Here is a 17,197-nt window from a genome sequence, read left to right as displayed (position 1 = left end):
GACATATCAAATAAGTCCAATTAGTTCAACATTTCCCTTTTTATAGGAAGAGAGAACAAATCCTTTGAGAAGTCCCAGGCACCATCTGGAAATTCCCAAAGTTATTTTCAGGTCAAAAAGACTTTATTTAGAATTTGATTTTTGGGAAGTTTGTCAAAAATGTCAAAAGGCTTTGGACATAAGACCAAATAGGATCACAGAAAATTATGAAACAATATTTAATTATCCATTTAACCAGTAACAAAAGGATTTCAAAGACAAATATAGAAGGTTACATAGCTGCAAAACCTTAGCACTTTTTAATAGAAAAGACTCAGCCTTTAAAATAAAGCACAGGAGGGGCTGGCCCCGTGGCTGAGCAGTTAAGTTCGTGCGCTCCACTGCAGGCAGCCCAGTGTTTCGTTGTTTCGAATCCTGGGCGTGGACATGGCACTGCTCATCAGACCACACTGAGGCAGCGTCCCACATGCCACCACTAGAAGGACCCACAATGAAGAATATACAACTGTGTACAGGGGGGCTTTGGGGAGAAAAAGGAAAAAATAAAATCTTTAAAATAAAGCACAGGAAATAATTTTGATATAACAGAAAACTAGGGAAAAACCTCTTACAGCCTCTCATCAGGAGGGGACCAACAGCAGAAGCGGACCTTGTCCTGTTAACAGATGAAAGAAAGCTAAGTTCCAGCTTTACATAAATACACTATTAATATTAAAGCTTATTTTAAAACCCTTATAGCAATTTTGTTTATTCTTATCCAGATGGATCACATATAAAGTTTCTGTCCAAAGATTCCTGTTTCACAAACCTTCTACAACTTTCTTCTCACATTCAGATTTCATCCTATCCTTTCTTTTCTTATTCTGGCCACCATTTTACTTTAGGACAAAATTAATTTCTTTTTCTTCAACAAAAACGTATCCCCATACCTCATATGTTTTTCTAACTAACACACATCCTACTTTCTTTCATACAGAGATATTTCCTTATCATTACTAGTAGCTTTAATCACATATGTTAATTAGAATTCTTAACCCTTAGGATCCTTGATTCCTAGTGAAAACTAAGTAAGCAATTTTGGAATAGAAAATTTATAAATACATTTCATAATTTCTAGAATCATATGCCCTTTAAAATAGTGCAATCTTTCAATGTGGCACAAGGTATTGTTACTAACAGACTCAATTTTTTCTTTGGTTTCTCTACAATAGGAAGCCAAAAGTACACAGATGTAAGTTTAGTAATTAATGTTTTAGTATTGTACCTTGTTTGGAGAATGATCCAGATATTCAATGAAATTCCGTCATTTAATTTAACTTAGCAGAAACTCTAAAGCTTTAAGTTACCCAAAAAGATTTGGAGATGCTATTTTTTTAAGCATACATACAATAAAACATAATTATTGCACCTAAAACTCTTATCCCATTTTCATCTATCTAAATAATTTGTTCCCAGCAATTATGTTTAGATTATTCATGAAACTTCATGAGACATTAGACAAAGTCAGCCATCATCTCAAGAGAATCTTTTTTTTTGGCTGATAAATTTTGCACCAGAAATAACATGCACTTATTTGACTAGTAAACCCAGGTAGAATAAAAATATAATATTTAATGCTGATAACTCTAGAGACATGCCTGTTTCAATTAAACCAACAAACTTAAACTAGCTTTAATTATGATATTTTTCCAGATCACGTGAACCTGAAAAGCATTTGGGTTAGTTTCCATTATATCCTGAGAAATTTTTTTTAGGAATACTTAATTTATATAAACATTTGATTTTCCTTAAGCTAATTAAATAAAACTCTTTTATAAACTAATTTTGTCAATACCATCCACAGGTAGAAAAATAGCACAAAACTATAACATACATACATGGACATATATAACATACAGATAAACACAGAGATCTTATAGCCTTATTTTAAAATTTTGGCCATATCCCATGTGCAAAACTCCTAAGAATTTTCTAGCAGATGGACTAAGTTACCTGCTCAGGTGGCCAAATGTTTTTTTTAAATTTTACCAAATGTTTTTTATTTGCATGCTGTAAGGATTCTTTTAGAGCTGTTTTTGAAGTCATTTTGCCTTGTAGAAACTTCTGCCTCTAGATTACTTTTGGTTAAGTTGGTTCATTTAGTTAGAAATGCACATGAGGATGCACCACAGTTTTTAAACATAAAACCAGCTAGGGCCCTTGAAGCGGGGGTAGGGGGAGCGGCCCTCAAAGCATTTAGATGCCTGGGATCTCCTTTTTCAGAGGTTTTTCTCTAGAGCAAAAGAAAAATTCCTAAAGCCTGATTCAAAGGAATCATGGCAAATGCTAGCCCACTTACAATTGGCCTAATTATACCAACAAGTACTCACGGAAAGGACAAAGCCCTTATAGAGAAGGGACAAAGTCTGTATAAAACAGATACCAAATCAAGCCAGAGAACTCAAAATGCAAAGAGAGGGGAGATCAAATCTAGAAGGAAACTTACACCCAAACTCCAGGGTCGGCAAGAAAGCAGAAAGCTCAATGGCTCTGTGGGTACTAGTACCTATTTGCTCACCAGCCTCAGAGTTGTTGGGGGTTTTCTCTGGATCCCACTTCTGATGACCATGTAATGTTGACCTAAACAAATAAAACAGCCAGTTATTTTACCAGCAAAATGGGTTTATTTGGGAATAGCAGAGTAATTGCAATTCAGGACAAGCAAGCTATAGCAAAAGCCATAGGCATGTCCAGCAAATGAATGAGAACCACACTGCTTTATAGAGAAAAAGGAGGAAGTTGGGAGGGGTTGTTTTGAATGATAATCCATTGGAGGAAAGTGAGAGTTCAGGGTGGTGATGGTTTCTCATTGGCTGAGTTGCTGGGCAAGGAGGAAATCTTCCTTCCTCCTGCTGGGGAAGTAACTGACAACTTCCTGTTGGGATCTGTAATTGACTTCTTCCTGTTTGGGGTCTGTAATTGATGTGGAGTAGTAGTGTGTGAAGCTCCCCCTTCTGGCCTCCTGACCCCATTTTAAATAAAGTTTTTTGAATTCTGTTTCACAAGACTGACAGCTAGAAACAGAAGGAGAGGTACCAAATTTCCGGTTCTAAATTAAAGAAGTAGTGAATTATCAGGTAATGTAATAATTGAGATACTTTTATTTTTCAGAATCATGTTTAAAATATCTTCAACATAATACACATGTAATAATATCTTCCACATATGTGAGTATGTAAGCATATTTCCTGTGTGTTTACTGCTCCTGCTGCTCTTTCTAATCTCTGCTTTTTCCTTCTTCTCACTGCCCAAATCAATAGACCCAGCCCACTTGCTTTAGAAGCACACTTGTAAAGCAAAATTTTCCATATCCAGAAACTAGACAAGACTCAGACTGGGGAAGAGGATGGAGCTGTGAAAAGAGAGACTAGGACAAGGGACGAGGGGAAATAGAGGAGAACCTGAGTCCCAGCAAGGAAGGGAAGAAAGAGAGTCCATCACAAGTGCCAGGGAACCGTGTGGAAGGGACTCTATGCCCAGATTGAATAGAATGAAGACCATCAGCAGCCAGCTCACAAACCAACCACCTTCCAACAGTACTTACAATGGACTGAATGTTTGTGTCCCCCCAAATTCATATGTTGAAATCCTAACCCCTAATATGGTGGTATTAGGAGGTGGGGCCTTTGGGAAGGAATTAGGTCATGAGGGTGGAGCCCTCAAGAATGGGATTAGTGCCCTTATAAAAGGGATGCCAGGGAGTGCTCCTGCCATCTTTTTGCCATGTGGGGATACAAGGAGAAGCTGGCAGTCTGCAACCCAGAAGAGGGCCCTCACCAGAACCTAACCATGATGGCACCCTAATCTTGGGCTTTCAGCCTCTAGAACTGTGGGAAATAATTTTCTGTTATTTATAAGGCACTCAGTCTATGGTATTTTTTTACAGCTACCCAAAGAGACTAACACAGTACCTGAGGGCAAAGAAAGCTGCCAGAACAAGAGTAGGGGTGAGGGTGGGAGTGAGGGTAGTTTCCTGAAGAAGGAGTCTCACCCTGAACAAAGATGGCACAGACTAATTTGAAATTCCTATAGGAGCCCAGCAGAAATAGACACATTACTCCTACTTTAACATGTGACTGTGATATGGGGCATGCTTCCACCACAGTTTAGTAAAAATAAAGAAAACGTGACTATAATTCTGTTGGTTGATGATTTTTCTTACATCTCAGCCCCTCTTCTCATTTATGTTGCCTGTCTGGCCTCTGCTCTGGGCCTCAGTACTTCAGCCAAGAGCAGTCAGGAGGAACATCATGCACATTGCTGAGGGGTACAACCTCTAGTCTATAGTAAGAGTCTTGGCTGTAGTGCATCCACATACTCGGGATTATTTTTGCTGATTTGAACTTAACTATTTTTAGCCATGCATTGCCACTTAAATTATACCATGTGTTTAAAGGAAATTGCTTCTTATAGATATATGCTCTTCAGAAGCTGGGCACACTTTAAATGATCTTGAATCCGATCTTTAAATTAGTTTTTGCAATTCTATCATTTTGTTTGACCTTTTATATTAAAAAAATAAAATTACTTTTCAATGGCAAAAAATTAAAGAAAAAATAGTATGAGGAATGGTATTATTAGAGATATGATAGTAATGCCAAAAAGACTAAAATCAAATAATTAATAGTAGTTGTCTCTGGAGACGAGAGTCAAGGGAGGGAGAAGTGAGGCAGAAGACGACTACATTTTTATTGTGAGCCCTTCCCTACTATTTTTAAAAACTTTGATAAAATGGTGATTCGATGGACCTATCATAACATATCTTCAATTGTTGATTTTATTTAATAAGGAAATAAATCATTTTCTACTCTCTTAAATTTTCAGAAAAAAAGAAAGAAAACATCTTTCCAAATTTGGGATTCAGTGTTAAAAATTAATCTATAAATATTATACATACTGTATTTAACTTTAACAAATAATAATATAGTATATAGATAATAATATAGATTATCATATATTTCATTAAATTATATATTTAACCCTAATTGATAATATAAATATAATATCTATTTAATAAGTATATTTTCTAAGAGAATTTTTATTCTTAAAAGTTTATTTTAAATATCTGACTTTAAAGACTGCTTGTTTAGTATTAACTAAGTTTGAGTGGAGGAAACATTTTCCATTGTTAAGAGTGTGGTGGAGAGTAATAGACTGGTAGGAATGCTTCTTTGGAATTTGTTTAAATAGAAAAACATTCTCAGGCGGACAAAGGGGTCTGAGAGGTTCTTACTCAAGAAACTCTTTTAATACAAAATTGTAAACTCACTTGATCAGAATTTAGTGCAAATTTTTTTTCTCATGTTAATACTTACTAGCATTCATGGGATATTTACCATGTGCCTGACATTGTGCTATACACATGACACGCACTGAATAATTACATGCGATTACGTACATTTTATGTGAACCCTCACCTCAATGCTCTTATTTTATCTCCATTTCACAGATGATGAAAAGGAAGATGAGAGACACCAAGAAACTTGATTAAGGATCCAGAAGTGGTGTCAGTGGTGAAACCAGAATGTAACATTTGGTCCTATCTGGCTCCAGTGCCCATGTGCTGTCTCCTTGCCTGTGGTCACTAGGATTTGATCTGTGGAGGACAAGCCAGGTGGATCTTAAGTTTGCCTTAGTTCCCCATGTAATTTGGCTTTCCCCACTGCCCCACGCCAATCACCCTTTTAAATTACTTGAGCAAAAATCTAGTCTTATTCCTCTTTATTTTGTAAGTGCTTAGCACAGAACAATAACAATTACAATGATAAGCTAAGCTTATTAAGTTCCTATTAGATGCCAGGTGTGATACAAGACACAGACATTATCATTTAATAGGTCTTTGATAAACGTGTTGAACTGACTGTGGGCTGGCAGTCACCCTTCCCATGGTTTTAGCTGTGTGCCTCTCTCCTGGTACTCAGTGTCTGGCAATCGCTGTGCTGTGATTTTGCCAACTGAAATGAAACGTTATTTTTTTTGAGGAAGACTGGCCCTGAGCTAACACCTGTGCCCATCTTCCTCTACTTTATATGTGGGACGCTGCCACAGCATGGTGTGCCAAGTGGTGCCATGTCCTCACCTGGGATCTGAACTGGCAAACCCCAGGCCGCTGAAGCGGAACGTGCGCACTTAACCGCTGTGTCACCGGGCCGGCCCCATGAAATAAACCTTTCTTCTTCCTCCAGTAGGTCGTCTAATAGGTGGAACAAAAATATTTCCCAGACTATGTTTCTGCCCCTATTTGTGGCTTTTACTATGAGGACTGTACGTTGCAGCATGTATTATGTGCAAATACCTTTCTGCCTAATTGTTTTCTGAGTACTGCAATCCCTGGATCAATATAGAAAGAAAGGATCTGATCCATCTAATACTTTCACGCAAGAAATATTCACTGGAAAGTATGAGTTAAGCATTATAATAGGCTCTCAGGGACACAAGGTGAATAAGACAGGCATATTGCAAAGGAGGGTTTTATTTTTTATTTTTATTTATTTTTTTGTGAGGAAGATTGGCCCTGAGCTAACATCTGTTGCCAATTTACTCTTTTTGCTTGAGGAAGATGGTCCCTGAGCTCATATCCATGCCAGTCCTCTACTTTGCATATGGGACACCGCCACAGCATGGTTTGATGAGCAGTGTGTAGGTTCACGCCTGGGATCCAAACCTGCAAACCCCAGGCCACCAAAGTGGAGAGCATGAACTTAACCACTACACCAATGGGCCAGCCCCTGCAAGGGGTGATTTTAAACAAAAGAAAATTGATGGGGGTGGCAGTAGGGAAAGTGGGGAAAGCACAATGGCTGCCTCAAAAATCAGTGCCCACCAATGGCCAATAGACTTTGAATTTCTGAAATGGTGAACAAGACAGTGGAGAAAAATGAAAGACATTCTCTCTGTTAAAGCAGGCTGGTTTGTTCAGTTTCCACAGCACATAACAGGTTCTCCTCCAGTTGCGCTTACAGTCTGTTTCTAGTAGACTTAGTTAGTAAACGTTTCTCCTGTGTTCTGATAATAGCCTTAGCTGTTGGGGAGGGTGTGAGTCATCAGCTTCCTTTTCTTCATTGGCATAACATTACAGATTGACGGAGCCAGGATGGAATCTTGGTTACCCATATGGAACAAAGTAAGATTAGATCCCTATTTCACGTCAAACGTAAACATATTTCAGATGGATTAAAGACATGAATGTGAAAAGAAAAACTTTAAAACATCTAGAATGAAATATAGGAGAGTATCTGTATGACCCTGCATGGAAAAATGCTTTTTTAAACAAGACATAAAGAACAAACCATAAAGGAAAATATTAATAAATTGACTGTGCATCAGAGGATACCTTTCAAAAAGTGAAAAGACAAACCATGGATTGGGAGAAAATATTCACAGTACCTATTACCAACAAAGAATTGGTATCCAGAATGTATCAGGGAACACCTTGAAATCAATAAGAAAAAGGGGAAACAAGCCAATCGCAAAGTGAGCAAAGGATTTGAATAGGGAAGTCACTGAAGAGAAATCCCAAAGTCCAATAAACATTTGAAACGATGCTCAGTCTCATTAGTAACAAGGAAAATGCAAAGTAGATAATGAGATACAATTTCAGACCTGTAATATTGGCAAAAATTAAAACATCTTGTTACCAGCTACCAACATAGGTTCCTTTCTTTCTTTCCAACTCTTCAATGCATTTTCAAAGGTTTTTTCCCCCTTAATTTAATCCAGCATTAAAAAAAAAGTAGTGGAGTTTTTCCCAGGGATATCTCATCTATGTTACCGCTGCGAATTGAACTTATGTGTTCTTTTCAAAAGATTATTTGAAATCATATTGGGGATTTGCTTTAAAATAATTCCATCAACAAAGAAGAGACAAGATTGGTTAAATATTGAAGCTGAGTGATAGGTACAAAGGAGTTCATCGTGCTATTCTTTCTACTTTGTGTTTGTTTGAAAAAATCCTTAATAAAATTTTTTTAAGGAGACACAGTGAGAAAAGGAGAATCCAGATGTTTGATGACAAAATGGCTCCCTCTCCCACTCCCCTCAAGGGCTGTCTAACCTAGACCACTTTTCAGCCTCCGGCCACGGGGTTGAACCCCTTCCACTCTCAGTACATATAAAAATATAGATATATGAAAATAAAAATTACAGTTTACCCATACCTATTATTTATTGTCTTTACTCTGTCCCAGATGAATATCCTCACAATGGACCCAGTCAGAAGGTATCACTAATTTCTCCATTTACAGATGAGGAAACAGAAGCTTAGCTAGATTGAAAGTAACTTGTTGATCATCACATATTCCACCAGTGGTGGAGCCATTAATTAAAATTCAATGACTAAAAATGATTCTGTCTGTCCGCAAAACTCCTGCTCCTCACCACTACAGTCGATTGCCTCCCCCACACCATACTTTACTGAGAAGAAAGAAAAAAACAAAGGCATGAACTCCTTCCCCTCCATTTGGAACTTTTCAAAGTCTCTTCTCCCCCCTCACTTAGAGGAAGAAGTGTTTCTTCTCTGTTCCCCTTCCCTGTTCTGTGATTCCACTGCCATTCGCTGACCTTCCTCCACCTCCTCCACCTTCCAGACCTGCATCATCCACTTCCTGCTGGGAATTTTCTACTGGGCATTTGCTGCAAGCAGCCCTTGTGGCCAGAACTTCATCATGCCCACTGCCAGTGCCAGAAGAGAGGCATGAGGCCTCGAACACTGGAGGAGCCTCCTAACCGCTTCCTTTCTTCCAGCCTCATCTGTACCTCACACAGGTTAGCTGCCCTAAAACACTGCTTTGTGTTGATCCTGTTCAAAAACCTTCAAGTCATCCTGAACTTACAGCTAGAATGACACACACATGCCACAGAAGAGCTCCTCTGTGCCCTGCTGCCACCCTTCACTCTGATCTGAGCGCACAGCGCTAATAGACCACAGCACTCTTCTTCTTGGTCAACTCAGTACTCCTGGAAATGCCATCCAGTCAGAGGTGTGCACAGGAGACCTTCTACTTTATAGTGACCTAGAGCCCTGAGGATAAACTCCTGTGCTGTGTGGTCAAGGCCCTCCCCAATAATGGTTGCCTTCTTTCAGTGACATCTCAATTGATACTTACAGGAACCCTCTCTTCTAGCCAAACCACTTGTTTCACCGTCCCAAGGGCGTGCCTGGCACTTTCCCACCTTGGCTTCTGCTCTTTGCTCATGCTGTTTTCCCAGATTTGTTTTCCATACCCTCTTCTCTACGTACCATACTTCCCTCCCCACCAGGTCCAGCTCAGATGCTAATTTCTACACAAATCCCTCTCGATTGCCTCCACGGGACATGCCATCTCTCCCCTTTCATCCACTCTCTATTGTCTGGCCCATCTCTCACTGCCTGACAATGGCCACTTACAAGTCTCTGTCTCTCTCTCTAGTACCATCCCTTTATCTCTTATACCCCATAGCTTAGAGGAGGATGTTAGAAACACAATCTCGTGTTCTTAATTTCCCAGGTTTTAGAAACAAAAGTGCAGAGAGGGTAAGGGATTTATTCGAGGTGACACAGTAAGTTAGAGCAGGCCTGGGTATAAAACATCAATTTCTGGATGCCCCTTCAGCATCATTCTCCCCACACTATGCTACTTCCTTCACCACCTAAGGCTGACTTCCTTGCCGGAAGAGAAGGTATTTTATACTTCATATACATACCCGTCCTTCCCTCCCACACACATGTGTAGTGTACAGAGTTGCTTTATAAGTATTTGTTGATAATGAAAAGACAGTCCCACTTGGAACTACAGTATTTGTGTAGTCTCAAATATGAAAACAATTCTCTTTTCTTTGAGAAGGAGAACATTTCTTTTTCTCTCTTTCTTCCTTTTCTTCTTTTTTTATTGCGGTAACATTGGATTATAACATTATATAACTTTCAGGTGTACATCATAATATATTTCAAATTCTGTGTAGGAACATTTCAGCATATAACCAGAGAAAAGCAGTAATAAAAAAGAAATGCATTTAAATACTCTGATGAAATCATCTCGTTCTCAGAAACACAAAGGAAGGATACCACCTCCCTTTGCCCAAGGCCATTTTGAGACGGAGTAGATCAATCTGATGTCTTTCTTTTCTTACTGCCAGATAATTCTGCTCAAAAGTTCATTGCAGAGATTAGATGTGGTGACTGTGATACTTAATTTAACTAAGATGTATTTGGACCAATTGCATGCAGGACTTGTTCTCAGACAGAGGGGGAGATTCAAAAGTGAGAGCCTCATGAATTAACTAGGAGATAGTCACACATAAAAGTGACTCGAGGGGCCGGCTCCGTGGCCAAGTGGTTAATTTCGTGCGCTCCGCTGCGGCGGCCCAGGGTTCAGATCCTGGGCGCGGACATGGCACCGCTCATCAGGCCACGTTGAGGTGGTGTCCCACATCCCACAACTAGAAGGACCTGCAACTAAGATATACAACTGTGTACAGGGGGGAGTTGGGGAGATAAAGCAGAAAAAAAAATTTTAAAAAAAAAGAAAAGAAAAAGTGACTCGAGGGGCCGGCTCAGTGGCACAGCGGTTAAGTGTACACACGTTCCGCTTTGGCGCCCCGGGGTTCACTGGTTCAGATCCCAGGTACAGACATGGCATCCCTTGGCAAGCCATGCTGTGGTAGGCATCCCACGTATAAAGTAGAGGAAGATGGGCACAGATGTTAGCTCAGGGCCAGTCTTCCTCAGCAAAAAGAGGAGGATTGGGAGCAGATGTTAGCTCAGGGCTAATCTTCCTCAAAAAAAAAAAAAAAGTGACTCAACCTCAAGACACAATCTCAAGGTGCTCTGCTGGAGGGTCTTACAGAAATAGCCAGGAAGCACTTGAAAACTTCTTCTACCTCACTGGTAATCAAAGACAAGCAAATTTACATAATAATAAATATCATTATTCCATGATCAAATCAGCAAGGTTTTTTGTTTTAAATCATAACATCTTGTGTTGACTATGTTACTGCCCAAGGTGGGGATCCTCTGCTCAATGCAAGACATACCAACAGTCAAGAGGCAAGGTGGTAGGAGAGAAAGCATTTTTATTACAGCTTGCTAGCAAGGGGGAAGATGGTGGACTAATGTCCTAAGGAACCATCTTACAGAACAAAGACTGCAGGCCGGTTATGTCGGGGCTGCTGTGTGGGTCAGGGAGGCATCTGATCTCTGGGTGGGGGCAGACTTTGGGTCTTAGTTCCTGATAATCTTTTGTTTTACTGGATCTTCATCAGAGACCAAAGCAACACCCTATACCCAGATCTTTCAGTTGTCATAGATGATGGCTATCAGCATAGACTCTCTGCCCTGGAGTCATCACATTCCTAAGGAGCTCAAAGGAACAAAGTTATCACAACTAGTAGGGGCCATAAAATCTACAGAGCATGCATATCTCCTGGAGGGTGCATATCCGGATGGGTTAGTTAATCAGGTCATTCCAAGTTACAGTATGGTTTCTTTTCTACAATATGACTTCCCTTATGTCAACCTTGTGTTGAGCTGGTATCAGGCAGAGTTTGGGGAAATGGGCTCTCAAACAGCGGTGGTGGAAGATCCTTTCAGGTGGATGATTTAGCAAAATTCTTAAAAACCTTAAAAATGCACATATCTTTTCACCTAGCAATTCTATTTCCCCAATTAGACCTAATAAAGTCTGTTTTCCAAAGATTTTGCTACAAAGATATTCATTGTATCAACATTTTTACTTGTAATACTGAAAAACTGGACACAATCTAAATAATGATAACTAACAATTGTGTATTTGCTGTGTCCTAGATGCTTGTCTGATCACTTTGCATAGGCTAATTCATTCAGACCTTACACACAACTCAATGGGGACGTACTAATAGTATTATCATTCCCATTTTACAGATGAAGGACTGAGGCACAGAGAGGTTAAGAAACCTGGTCATACACCTAGTAAAGGGAAGAGTCGGGATGCAGTCCCAGCAGTCTAGCTCAAAGCCCATACTCTTAACCATTCCACTCCACTAGCTCTCCAACGTAAACAGACAATAATAGGAAAATGGTTAAAATCAGTAATGCTCAACATGTGTGTGTGTGTGTGTGTGAGAGAGAGAGAGAGAGAGAAAGAGAAAAGAAGAGGAGAGAAAGAGGGGGAGGAAGAAGGGAGGGAGGGAATGACTGTGTGTCAGAGGCAGGAGAGTTGTGTCATGAGAGTGTATCCAAATTACTTAGGGCCTCTCTTACTGGTGGGAATGTGTTGTATTCCTTGGGAGTAAAGAGGAGGGGAGAAAAGGGACAGAACCCCTGGGTTGCATGAATTATAGCACAAACACTATGCAATCATTAAAAATTACAATGTATAATTATATTGAGTTGTGTTCTAGAGCAGTGCCTTTCAAACTCTTTTGACAGGACTTCTATTAAGAAATAAACATTTTGCATCACAACCATGCCCATCTGTAACAGGTTGAGGGTAATCTGGCTCCCACCAGCACAACTGTGCTAATTGTTTTTGGTGGGTATCTATTCTTTTTTTTTTTTTTTTTTTTTTAAGATTTTATTTTTTCCTTTTTCTCCCCAAAGCCCCCCGGTACATAGTTGTGTATTCTTCGTTGTGGGTCCTTCTAGTTGTGGCATGTGGGACGCCGCCTCAGCGTGGTTTGATGAGCAGTGCCATGTCCGCGCCCAGGATCCGAACCAACGAAACACTGGGCCGCCTGCAGCGGAGCGCGCGAACTTAACCACTCGGCCACGGGGCCAGCCCCGGTGGGTATCTATTCTTATGTCATGCCAGTTTTTAAATTTTTTGAATATCATATACATTGTTTTATACACACACACACACACACACACACCCCTGAAATAAAAGTTTCATGAAGGAATACTCAATCTTTGTGTGACACTCATATTTTCTCTTCTCTTTAATTCTTTTCGGTTCTGCTCCATTCAGTTTCATTCCACTCTATTCCATGCTTAAAATTCTGGTTGTCAGCCTCTATTAATTTCATCATCCTAAATTAATGTACCCATAATTTGAAAACAATTCCAGAAGACAATCATGGCGCTTGTAATACCCGAAGTTTCCACAAGAGGACACCACAATTCTAGCCGGACACATTTTATACCAAAGGCTCTGCCCCCGGGAGAGGGAGACGGGGAGGGCAGGGATGTGGTCACTGGGCCAGGAATGGGCACCTGGCCCAAGGGCAGCCAATCTCTTGAGCATTAACCAACTAAAGACCCGACACAAAAAGCCCCGCCCCTAGGAGATTATCAGGATCCATCAGTCTCAGGAATCTGAAACGGAAACTGCAGAGAGATTTAAGTGGTTGACAGAATAAGGCTAAAGGTGAAAATCCATCAGATAAGGAGAGGCTAGAAGGGTAATAATGCGTCACGAATAAGCCAAAGGTTTCAATACGTTCAAGTTATGGAGAAGAAGACAATGAAAAAAACAGAAGCTATAAGGAGCTAAAAAAACCCAACTCCCGGCAGGGAAGCCTGTCGACGGGGAGAGGGCGATACACGCTGCAGAGCGATCACAGCAATGGCGGAACCTCACCGGGAGACCTCGAGCTCCGCCGCCAGCCTCCCCGGAGCGTCCCGCTCGCTCCGTGAGCTCGTTCTTGGCTTCCCTTCCGAGGAGTGTCATGGGTCCCTGTGTTCCTTAGTGCTGGGCGTCCTTACAGGAAACTCTTCCTCCTTCTGCTGACCTCGCAGCAGAAGCGTCTCTGCTGTTTCTTCCTACGAGAGAGTCTAATTGAAAAAAGCAAAAGAGAAAAATGGTCCCGGTATGTTAAGGATATCACTTAATAGCATTTCTTTAAAATGTAATTTTGTTTTAAAATGTATAATATAAAATCCGAAAGGGTATACATCAAGATATTAACAGTGGTTATAGCTGAGAGAGGATCTTGTGAGCATACTTTTTTCTTTTGCACAAATATCCTTTTTTCCTAAAATAAACATGTAGTAATTGTTTGATGTTTTAAGTGCAGTGCTCATTAAAAGGAAAGAAAATTTTAAAAACCAATATATTTTTATAGATAACAGTACAAGATTGCTCAGTGTCTCCAGAAGGATCATGTGATTTGGGCTGGGCCCCCGAAGCCTTGCAAGGTATAGGTGTCCTGGGCACTTTCCTCGAGGGGGCCACCCTGAGTGGGTCCAAGAGGCTGGTGCCTATGCGGAATACTGGAAGACAGTGGGGGGCTGACTGGAGCTGAAGCAGAGGACCCCAAGATCGTGAAGGACACAAAACTTTGAATATATTTGGTGGAGATTGTTTTTTTTTTTAGACTTCTAAAAATTATGCAATATTTGATAGATATTTAAAAAGATGTAATTTATTTGTAAGTTATAGAGCATAATAATAAAACAACAGAAATATATCCATTACTCAACTTAAAACACAGGACATGACTAATACCTTTGAGACCCTCATATACCCCTCTGTGAACCCATCAAGCTCCTGCCCTTCCAAAAGTAACCATTTTTCTGAATTTCGTTTTTAACATTTCCCGTATGGTTTTATTGTAAATGTATACATCTTTAATAATAATAATAGCTAACATTCTTTGAGTGCTTCCTCTATGTAAGTCACTATTCTAAATTCCTTACATATTTTAACTCTAATCCTCACAACAACAGTAAAGGTGAATATTGTTATCATCTGCATTCAGCAGATGAGGAAACTGAGGCACAGAGGGGTTAAGTGACTTGCTCAAAGTCACACAGCTAGTTAATTGTAAACCCTGGTTTCAAACCAAGGCAGTCTGCTCTAGCTTTTGTACCCTTACCTACCTATTCTACCTACTCTTAACAATATATTGCCATTCTACTTATGTTTAATCACATACAAATAGAATCCTACTGTCTTAGTTTTGTTTGCCCGGAAGCACAGTCTGAGATAAGGATTCTCATGCAAGTAGTTTATTTGGGAGGTGAGCCTCTGTATTAGTCAGGGTTCTCCAGAGAACTAGAACTAATGGTATATATAGAGAGAGATGTATATAAGAGGAAATCTATATTTATTATGGGAATTGGCTCACGTGGTTATGGAGGCTTAGAAGTCCTGCCTTCTGCTGTCTGCAAGCTGGAGACCCAGGAGAGCTGCTGGTGTGGTTCAGTCTGAGTCTGAAGGCCTGAGAACCAGGGCCCAGTGTGTACGTCCTGGTCCGACTCTGAGAACTGGAGAACCAGGAACACAAATGTCAAGAGACGGAAGAAGATGGGGTCTCAGCTCAAGCAGCGCGAGCTAACGTGCCCTTCCTCTGCCCTTTCGTCCATTCGGGTCCTCGGCAGATTGGACGATACCCACCTGCAGTGGTGAGGGCACTCTTCTTTGCTCCGTCGACTCATTCAAATCTCTTCTGAGACACCCTCCCAGACACACCCACAAGTGTTGTACCAGCTGCCTGGGCATCCCTTAGCTCAGTAAAGTTGACACAAAAAATTAATCATGACAGCCACAAAAACCCAGTAAAAGAGTGGGGAACTGAGACAGGGAAGGAAAAACAGCCGACGAAGAAGTTACCCCTGTGGGCGACTATACATGTTAATGACACTGAGGAACCAGAATAGAGTATACACTTTAGAATTAACCCACCCAAGCGGGGAGGGGGCTGGAGTATTTATACACCAACTCCTGTCCATCATTGGTTGGAGGCTGCTCCCAGAGGGCGTTAATTCCATGGCACTTTTGGCCTGCCGTGTTTGTAGGCAGAGCAGGCTTCGCAAACAGAGAAACTTCTCTGGCAAAGGGTTGAAATTACTGAGAGTTGGGGGCTGGAATCTCCTGTGCTGAAATGGTGAGGCCTAACAGGATATGAGCAGGGCACTTCCAGTGTCTGTGATGCACTCCACGAGCATTCTGCAACTTGCTTGTTTTGGTTGCTGTTCATTACCAAGGCTGTGAGAGTCTGCCACGTTGGCATGCTGATACGTAGAACTGTGGTTCATTCATGTTCACTGCTATATTCCATTGTGTGAATATATTCCATTTATTTGTCCATTCTTTCGTTAATGGACATTTGGGCTGATTCCACTTTTTTGTTATCACAAATAATGTTATCTTGAACCTTCTTGCACAAGTCTCTTGCTGTGTTTGTGCAAGAGTTACTCCTATACACTTAGGTTTAGAATTTTGGGGGTAGGAAGTATTTGCATCTTAACTTTTACTGTCTAATAAGTACAGTAGTTTTCCAGTAGAGGTACCAGCCACAGAGTGTATTGCCTAATGTTTCATATCTTTGCCCAAAATGGTATTTTCAAACTTTTAATTTTTGCCAGTCTGGTGGGTATAAATAGTGAAAGTTCTTCATCTTTTGGGGATATATAGATTATATATATATATTTATATATAAAAATATGTATTATATTATATATTTTAAATTTACAAGTCAGGTAGATTCAAGTTCACTACTGGTTTCTATCATTATAATTTAAATTGACTGAGAAGAAAGGTTGGATAATAACATTCGGAGTTGTGACTATAAATGAATGAAATTGTTTTGCCTGCGTAACTTGAATGATGGTTAATTTTACGTGTCAACTTGACTGTATCCTGGGGTGTCCAGATATTTGGCTAAACGTTATTTCTGGGTGTGTCTGTGAGGGTGTTTCCAGATGCAATTAGTATTTGGATCAGTGGACCCAGTACAGCCGTTGGCCATCTCCAGCGTGGATGAGCATCATCCAATCTGTTGAGGGCCTGAATAGAACAGGAAAGTGGAGGAAGGAAGAATTCAGCCCTTCCTGTCTGATTACTTGAGCTGGGACATGGTTCTTCTTCTGCCTTCGGCACATCCCCGGCTCAGACCTTTAAATCTGGACTGGAATCTACATTATCAGTTTCCCTGGTTCTCCCTGAGACCTTTAGACTCGGACTGAATGACATGACCAGCTCTCCTGGGTCTCCAGCTTGCAGATGGCAGGTCATGAGACTTCTCAACCTTCATAATTGCATGAGCCCATTCTTTGTAATAAATCCCTTTATATAGATATTTTATTGATTCTGTTTCTTTAGAGAATCTTGACTAATACAACTTGCCACAGGTTCTAAGGTCAATTAAAACAAAAGGAGACTTTCAAAACTGTGAGTGAAGTTAGCAACTTGAGTTAGATGTAGTGTCTAAGGATGACATTGTAGGATGACACTGAAGTTCTGTGTGCCTATTAAAAAGTCGG

At 40.4% G+C, this 17,197-nt stretch overlaps 1 long non-coding RNA gene across 1 annotated transcript; it reads right to left on the bottom strand.

The window, feature by feature from the left end:
• Positions 1 to 206: 206 nt before the first annotated feature.
• Positions 207 to 13,709, bottom strand: LOC123288070 (uncharacterized). Its single transcript, XR_011498105.1, has 4 exons — positions 13,572 to 13,709; positions 2,486 to 2,619; positions 612 to 655; positions 207 to 520 (listed from the first exon to the last, which is right to left on the bottom strand). It is a non-coding gene; the product is annotated as an uncharacterized lncRNA (long non-coding RNA).
• Positions 13,710 to 17,197: the final 3,488 nt, after the last annotated feature.

This window comes from Equus asinus, chromosome 1 (assembly GCF_041296235.1).
Source record: "Equus asinus isolate D_3611 breed Donkey chromosome 1, EquAss-T2T_v2, whole genome shotgun sequence".
NCBI classification, from domain to species: domain Eukaryota; kingdom Metazoa; phylum Chordata; class Mammalia; order Perissodactyla; family Equidae; genus Equus; species Equus asinus.
The sequence above is the reverse complement of the archived record's forward strand: the minus strand, read 5'-3'. Positions and strand labels throughout refer to the sequence as shown.